The following is an 8,986-nucleotide window of genomic DNA, read 5'->3' on the forward strand; positions in this document are numbered from 1 at the left end:
CATACACCCTTGTTTTCGGTATGGATTCTTACAACCTATTTAGCCATTCTGTTTGCATTTCTTGTGTTGGCACCGTTGGGATAGTATGTAATAGTCTAAGCTTGTTTTACATTCTTTTTCTCAGGTTTCTTGGAGGTTGAAGGGTTCGATTGGCCTGTCTACCTGTCGGACAGACCCGACCAGGTGCACCCTGGTCCGAGCAGAGCTCGACCAGGTGCACCCAGTCACCTTCTCTCTCTTCTCTTGTGGCGCGCCAGTCGTAGAGTGTTGGATACACTCGGATAGCCCAGTCAGGCTAAGCACCCAGCCCTGGTCACTGTCACGCGACAGTGCCTGGTCTGAACCAAGGGTTCGGACCAGGTTGTCTTGTTGGGACGTATGGCCTGGTTCATGAAACCAGAGCCGAGGCCCAACCCTGTCTGTCCTGGCCTTAGTGCTTAGCATACCAACGGGTGCTAGGCGCACCCGAGTCACTTCATTCCGGGACCAATGTCCCCTTATTCTGTACCTCTAGACTGAACCATGGGTTCAGTCCAGAGCCTACTCAGACGCCTATGGCCTGGTCTAGTGGACCAAACCCATGGCCTATTTCGTTTCTGTTGGCCTTGGTGCCATAGTGGTTGTTGGGCTTTATCCATACCCGGGTAGCCCCGTTTCGAGCCACTATTTTTGCATGCCTGGTCTGAACCATGGGTTCAAACCAGTGTTTCGGGCAGAGCTACATGGTCTGGCCCAAAGGACCAGACCCATGCATTTCCCCTTCTCGTATGGCCTTGGCGCCATGGTGGTCGCCGGGTGCTAGCCGCACCCAGACAACTCTTTGGGCACACTGTTCTATAACAATGTGACTGGCAAACTGCACAGGTCTGGTCCCTCAGACCAGACCCCATAGGGTTGAAAACAAAATTGGTCTGAACTGCGGATTCAGACCAGTTTTGTTTTCAGCCCTATGGGGTCTGGTCTGAGGGACCAGACCTGTGCGGTTTTCCTTAGTCGTTGGCCCTTGGTAGAGTGTTGCAGGGTGTTGCACCCACCCGAGCGCATTCGCTTTCGAGTGTCTCGTTGTGGATCAGTTTTGGGGGTCTGGTCTAAAAGACCAGACTACAACCCATTGGGTTGTCTTGGTTGGTTCGGGGTACCGAGAGATGGTACACCCCAGGCAGCTTCGCTAAGTTAGTGTGCTCCTCGCACTAAGTGGCGCACTAGGCTGAACTGAGTGGTCTTAAGGAGACCCAAGGTCTCAGCCACTACGATAATTGTTTAATGTTATAAAGAAATCTCCATGTTTATGTTTGGTAACAGAAAGGAAATTTCCCGATTTGGTAGGGCATCGAGCTCAGTGCCGGTCAGTTTGGTAAGTTCGGGATCGTTGACCGACAGTCCATTTTTGCCTTGTGGCAAGCACTGTAGGTATGTGTTTGGAGTGGCCTAGAGGCCACAATCGGGTGTTTTGAGCACAATGGCACTTTGTGCCTTGATGCTCTAAACTTTTGGATGACCAATTGTGGGGTGAGCCCACAGTAGTTCACGTGGTGCCCTGATTGCTCTTTTGGTAAATTCGCGATGGATCTGTGGCAAGTGATATGTCACTCGGCTACGTTGACTTTTTCACTAACGTAAGGTTTGGCTATAGTTGGTGTCGTTGGGTCTGTAGATGCGACACCCAACCGTGGAAATGCTAATGTTATTCTCATAAGTTGGGAATATCCTAGCTTCCACTCTTGACACGTAAGTGTGTCAAACTACGTAACCTAGAAAGGTGAAGTATTGTTACTGGAAAACTTATAATAATTGTTTCAGCATGATTGTACTAATGATAATGCTTACAAAATATTTTTGAACCTCATATCTACTGAAGTTGTGGAAATGTACACTCACACGCACATTATCATGTGATTGCATTATGTTTCTCAGTTCTGCAATTGTAACATACCTCTGTTCCTTATAGTATGTGATTAACCATAGATCTTGTGGTTCTTAGTTCGCACTTTGCACGTAGCATATCTTGACACTCTTACCGCTTTGTGCGTACCTCATGTGGTACATTGTGAGGCTCATGCTTGAGGCAACGATGAATGCATGAAAAGCACCTTATTCATGTAATGGAAAGAATGGCACAAAAACTTGAACACCAAAGGTTATGTGAAACAAATTGTTGTGTATCGTTGACTCAGTTAGAGTCTTTGGGCGATGGCCCTTCGTTTCATAAGTATGCTCATGGATGAATGTACCCTAGTAATGAACAGAATAAAAATGGTGTTATGATTGCTTTCACGAGCGATGTGCTCTTGTTAGCCGTGTGAGGCTGAGCACGTGGATGGGCAGGCTAAGTCCTCGTTTGCGTACCCCATGGGGACCATGAGGCACAAATTCCTCGACAAGAGGTATGACTGAATTATGAGCCTAAGAAAGATAAACCCTGCTTCGCCCCATTCACAGACGGTTCACCTTAGAGAGGGTGGATGGTACAACCCTGAGTGATTTGTCGTTACTACAACACTTATTTTGACAGGAGTTGCAGCCTCCTTTGACGTCCAGTCACTTAGAGTTAGGGAGGTTGAGGTGATCTTTCAAGATACATCACTACTGCAGTAGAATGGATTGCAATCCTTACCTATGCGAGAGTTTCTCTCGGTTGCGGCTGCTCGCATGAGGTTTACTCGGTCTGTAGTATCCCCGGTTATCACATTGGAAAATTGAATAACAGACACCGGGTGCATGACTCACAGAATGTGAGGTTCCTTCGCGTACCCGAAGGAGTAATAAAAAGAACTTAAAGACTAATCAATCACAGCTGACGTACTCTAGATGTTGTTTTACTTGTTCACTGTTTCAGTACTTGTTCTGTTCCTTTACTTTTTCCCTAGCTGCTTATATTTGGTAGTTGCTCAGTTCTGTTATTTGCTTTACCCTGTTAGTACTTGTCACACGTGCACTTACTAGACACACACACATGTACTTTAGTGTAAATGTTTCTAATTGTTCCATCATAGCAATGATGCCTGTTTCTTGAGAAATGATTATATGTCGTTGTTTCTTCACCAACTCGCAAGAGTATTGACCCCGTTTTATGAGGATGCAGGTGATAAATAGGTACAACGGCGATGTCGATGGCACACGGTGGGGGCTTGGGGACCCACACTTAGCTGCAGATTCTGCTCCTATTGGTTTTGGGTTTTGAGGGAGTGTTTTCCCTATACTTTTGACAGACTTGTAGTACTTTGTCTCCCTTTTGTAACTTTTAAACTGATGGGTTGTATACCTCTTTAAAACTAGAGATTTGTACTTGTATGACACATGTATGCTTTACTTACCTGTGGCCCGCTCAAGCTTGCGGCCTTATTACTTAGTTACCCCTTTCACTTGCTTTCCGTTGTTTTTCTCATAAAACCATTTTCAAAAAAAAATCATAGAAATTCAAAGGATATTTCCAAGGTCGGGGCTTGGGGCGCCACAAGAACCATTACAAAACTTTCAAAAACAGTCCCTCAAGTTTTTAGAAATTTTTAAAAAAGAGGTTTTAGTTTGTAAAAACTTCAAAACCCTAAAGTTGTTTTTTCTGAAATTTTGCCCCTTTTATATATTTTTTTGAAAGAAAACCTAAAATATAAGAAAAATGTGAGGGATTTGAGAGATGGAATCCAGATGAGGTTTTTTAAAAATTTAAGAAAAATATTGAATTTGAAATTTTGAGGATTTTATAAAAGGAGAGTTTTGTGAAATAGCAGAATTAATTTTAGAAAATGAGTTTCAAAACAGATCTGGATCTGAGCTTTTGAGTAAATATCAAGTTTGGATCTCGAACTGAGGAAGCATGAGAGGAATGGATCTAAATGGAGATTGGATCTGGATAAAATACTTGAGCCAATACAGAAAATTAATTTTGGATTTTTAGATTTGAATTGAAAATAGAAGATCCGGGCTCATAATTGGATTTGGATATTTGATCTGGATTAGAGGTTGGATCAAGTACAGAAAATGAAATTGGATTTCAGATCTTCAACAAGGAAGTGAATCTGAGAAATTATTAGAAATTGACCCAATTGCCCTTTTGAATCACTCAGAAGGTGAGTCTTAGAAGCAAAAAGGAAAATTTTGAAACTTTGAAAAATTTGGGGTGTTTACAGATGCCCCTCTTTGCTGCTAAGCCGGTTGAAAGCTGAGCTTAGTAGCAAAGAAAAATACACCAAATTTCAAAAATAAAAATGCCCCAATTCAGAAAATCGGAACTGGGTATGGAAGAATTGATTGTGAAAATGATTTTCAAGTTTAGAACCTTATTCTGAATGGCTTTGAGAATGACGAAATCCTCGAGAATGAAATATTTGGATAAAAAGAAAATGAGGAAATCGTGATGGGACTTTTGGATGAAGATCCCAAAATTGTGAAAAAAGGAGATTTTGATTAGAGGAAGGTCTCATGGCTGAGACAAAATAAGCTTTTTGAAAAGACTCAGGTTTAGCCCTTGACCTAGATGGGACAAAAATACCTCAAAAAGCTGAGATTCGGGTTTAACCCTTACCTGAAAGGAGAATGAAATACCTCATCAAAATGAGACTACAAAAGGTATGAAAATGAAAATGGGATTCCCTAAAGCTTTGGAAAAGGAATTGATTGAGGCGTCCCTTGACTGAGACTGAATAGCTTTTTGAAAGATGGCCTTTCAAAAATGATTCAAGTTTAACCCTTACCCTGAAAGAAGAAATAAAATACCTCATGAAACGAGGCTCAGGTTTGACCCTTACCTGAACGGGAATGAAATATCTCATCGAAATGAGGCACATGTACAATCCTTAACCTAAATGGATATGAAAATATGAAAACTTCGACTGAAGAAAACATGATGGAATATCCAGAATTCACACAAAGAATTCGAAAGGGGTTGCAAAAGGTAATAGAAATGGGGGTTCCTAAAGTTTTGAAAAGGAGTTGATTGGGGCGTCTCATGACTGAGACTGAATAGCTTTTGAAAATGGCCTTTGGCGAGAAAAACATGTTCAATCATTGACCTAAAAATGAACTGTCTATGATGGGACAATGAGGACAAATTGGGAAATGTGCAGATCCGAGAACCCAGGTTCTCAGATCAAACAAAAGGGAAGGACTTTGAAAACTCCTGTTATCAAGTCCTAATGAGGGATAAAACAAGGCCAAGATATATCAAAATGGACATCAAGTTCTTGCTTCATGTTGGGATAACCAGAAAATATTGCCAATGAGATAAAAATTGTAGTTGATTCAAAATGATTGAAAATATGCACATCTGTGCAAAAATATTCCCCTTTTCTACCTAGAGTATTTCCTCTAATTGGGCTAACTCCGTAGAATCGAGAATCAAATTCAAATTTGTTGTTGTTGAGTTTCTTCAAGGAAGCTATCCATTTCCTTGATATGAAATGAGAGGAAATGTTCTCAGTTTCATAAAAGCAATTTGATGAAAATATATTGATAAAAGAATTTCACATGGATAAAGAAGATTTTTGGCAGTTTGATATCTGGGGTTTTCCCATGATGATGTTTTTGCACTCTTTTTAGACATAGAGATTGAGCTTTCTTGGGGTTTGGCAAGAATTTCATCACATCAACCTTCAACTTAGTGATGTTTTGATTTTTCCTGGAAGGACACATCACATTCTCCTTCAACTTGGAGATGATTTGAGTCTTCTTTGCCTCTGATGATATTGCTTCTTTGATTGGAAATCTCTTGATGATAGCAGAAATCAAATATCTTTTAGGGTTTGTCAGTAGGTTCATCGCATCCGTCTTCAACTTGGCAGTGATCTAAACTTTTTCTGGAAGGACATGTCACATGCTCCTTTAACTTGGAGATGATCTGAGTCTTCTTTGGCCCCGGGGGTCTAACTCATCCATCAGTCTTCAACTTGAAGATGATTGAGAGATCCCTTTTGCAGATAGTTAATTGCAGCTTAAATGATTAAGGAGATTGAGTGGATTCTTTTATTGCTCAGGATATTTTCACTGCCTTATTGCCAAAAGAATAATTTTTAAAAATGTGCCATAGCCATGATCAATATCAATTCACTTATGGCTTTTCAACATCATTAAAATTTTCTTTGCCGGTCATATCGAAGATTTTTCTTGTCCTTTTGGTCGACCAACAAAAAAAGTGTTGAATTTTGTTCTTTCCTCGCAAAAGCCTCGCCCTTTTAGAGAGAATATTGAAGGTAGCTTGATATAAAATTTTGTGTAATGAAATCTTGGAATCAACAAATATTCTTGGTAGCAAACTAGCAATATGTCTTGGAATCCTCTGTAAGAGAGTCACTTAATGTCAGATTGATAAATTTGTGGCTAAAGTTTGGACCTTGAGAGTTCGACAAGTGCGAAGACTGGGTTTTAGAAGTTTGACCAGTGTAAACTGGGTTTGGGAAGTTCAATCAATGTGAAAACTAGCTTTAGGAAGTTCAACCAGTGTGAAAACTGGATTCAAGAAGTTCGACCAGTATAAAACTGAATTCGGGAAGTTCGACTAGTGTAAAAACTGGATTCGGGAAGTTCGACCAGTGTAAAAATCGGATTTAGGTAGTTCGACCAGCATAACCTGGATTCGGGAAGTTCGACTAGTGTAAAAACTGGATTCGGGATGTTCGACCAGTGCAACCTGGATTTAGAAAGTTCGACCAACATAAAACTGGATTCGGAAAGTTTGACCAGTATAAAACTGGATTCGAGAAGTTTGACCAGTGTAAAAACTAGATTCAGGAAGTTCGAGCAGTGCAACTTAGATTTAGGAAGTTCGACCAGCGTAAAACTGGATTCGGGAAGTTCGACCAGTGCAACCTAGATTTAGGAAGTTCGACCAGTGTAAAAACTGGATTCAGAAAGTTCGACCAGTATAAAACTGGATTCGAGAAGTTCGACCAGTATAAAATTGGATTCGAGAAGTTTGACCAGTATAAAACTGGATTCGGGAAGTTTGACCAGTGCAACCTGGATTTAGGAAGTTTGACTAATGTAAAAACTGGATTCAAAAAATTCGACCAGTATAAAACTGGATTCGGAAAGTTTGACCAGTTGTAAAAATTGGATTCAGGAAGTTCGACCAGTTGTAAAAACTAGATTTGGGAAGTTCGACCAGTGTAAAAACTGGATTCGAGAAGTTCGACCAGTATAAAACTGGATTTGGAAAGTTTGACCAGTTGTAAAAACTGGATTCGAGAAGTTCGACCAGTTGTAAAAACTAGATTCGGGAAGTTCGACCAGTGTAAAAACTGGATTCGGGAAGTTCGACCAGTATAAAATTGGATTCAGGAAGTTCGACCAGTGTAAAAAACGAATTTAGGTAGTTTGACCAGCGTAACCTGAATTTGGAAAGTTTGACTAGTTGTAAAAAACGGATTTAGGTAGTTCGACTAGTGTAACCTGGATTTGGGAAGTTCGACCAGTTGTAAAAACCCGATTTAGGTAGTTCGACCAACGTAACCTGAATTTGGAAAGATCGACCAATGTAAAAACCCGATTTAGGTAGTTCGTCTAGCGTAACCTGGATTTGGGAGAGGTTTTAATCCGAAGGTTTGAAACTAAAAATTGCAACCCGAACGTTGGAAAATGATTAAAATTGAGAAATTATAACCTGAAGGTTGAAAAATGATTGAAATTGAGAAATTATAACCCGAGGGTTTGGTTATGAAAATTGGTATTGACAAGGACTGTAACTCGTAGGTTTGATTGCAAAGAAATTGGTTCCATAGGGATTCAACCTAAGAACTACATCAGTTCAGTAGGGGTTCAACCTACGAACTATTGGTTTCATAGGGGTTCAACCTAAGGACCACCATCTTGAGGATGAAATCAGTTTTAAGGATTAGATTGTTGAAGTATTCGTCCAACCAGAAAGTTGGATTTTGAAGCAAAAGTGTAACTTAAAAGTTTTGGATTTTTGAAAGAAAGTCCGAGTCGAAACTCATTTTTGAAACAATGTCTGAGTCGAAACTCATTTTTGAAACAATCGTTCGAGTCAGACTCATTTTTTTGAAAGAAATTGTTTAAGTTGGAACTCGTTTTTTAAACAATGATCCGAGTCGAAACTCATTTTTTTGAAAGAAATCGTCCGAGTTGGAACTCATTTTTTAAAAGGATCGTCCGAGTCAGAAATGAGTTCTTTTAAAGGAAAAGTTGGCTCAACTCGAAAGTTGGATTTTTAAAAGGAAGTCAGAGTCGGAACTCGAATCTTCAAAGGAAAAACTAGCCCAACTCGAAAGTTGGATTTTTAAAAGGAAGTCTGAGTCAGAACTCGGATCTTCAAAGGAAAAAAAAACTAGCCCAACTCGAAAGTTGGATTTTTAAAAGGAAGTCTGAGTCGGAACTCAGATCTTCAAAGAAAAAACTAATCCTAAATACACATTGAATTAGGCTTGTGCTATGAGTTTGAAGAATGTGTATGCTCTTTAGAAATATTTCAGAAATTTAGAATTTTCCAAGTGATTTTGTCATTGAATTCAAAGTTAGATTTGGAATTTCAAAAATGGAAAGTTAGAATAAGAATTGAAAATTGGAATTTGAGAGATAACTTTGAATTTAGAAATGAAAATTATTTTGAAAATCACTTGGAAAATACTTTGAAATTGAAAATGTTTTGAATAATTTTGAAAATATATAAAATAATGATGCAATTCTATCTTAAATGATGCATGTATTTAAAAATTTTATTTGAATTTAGAATTAAAAGCAAATTTTATTCTTTAATAGAATTGAAACAAGATTAAATTTTAATATATTCATGACTATGGTCACAAACATATTTTAATTTAATCTTTATTTAAATTCCAAGAAAGAATAAAATAAATTTTTGTGCCTTTATAGAATTAAAACAATATTAAATTTTCATATATTTATGACTATGGCCACGAATATACTCTGATTTAATCTTTATTTTAAATTCTAATAAAGGAAGAAAATAAGTTTTTGAAAATATGATGATTTTGAAAATGAATTATATTTTAATAAAGAATAATAATCCTAAGTA

Source organism: Nuphar pumila, chromosome 4 (genome assembly GCF_984573655.1).
Source record: "Nuphar pumila chromosome 4, dmNupPumi1.hap1.1, whole genome shotgun sequence".
Classification (NCBI taxonomy): domain Eukaryota; kingdom Viridiplantae; phylum Streptophyta; class Magnoliopsida; order Nymphaeales; family Nymphaeaceae; genus Nuphar; species Nuphar pumila.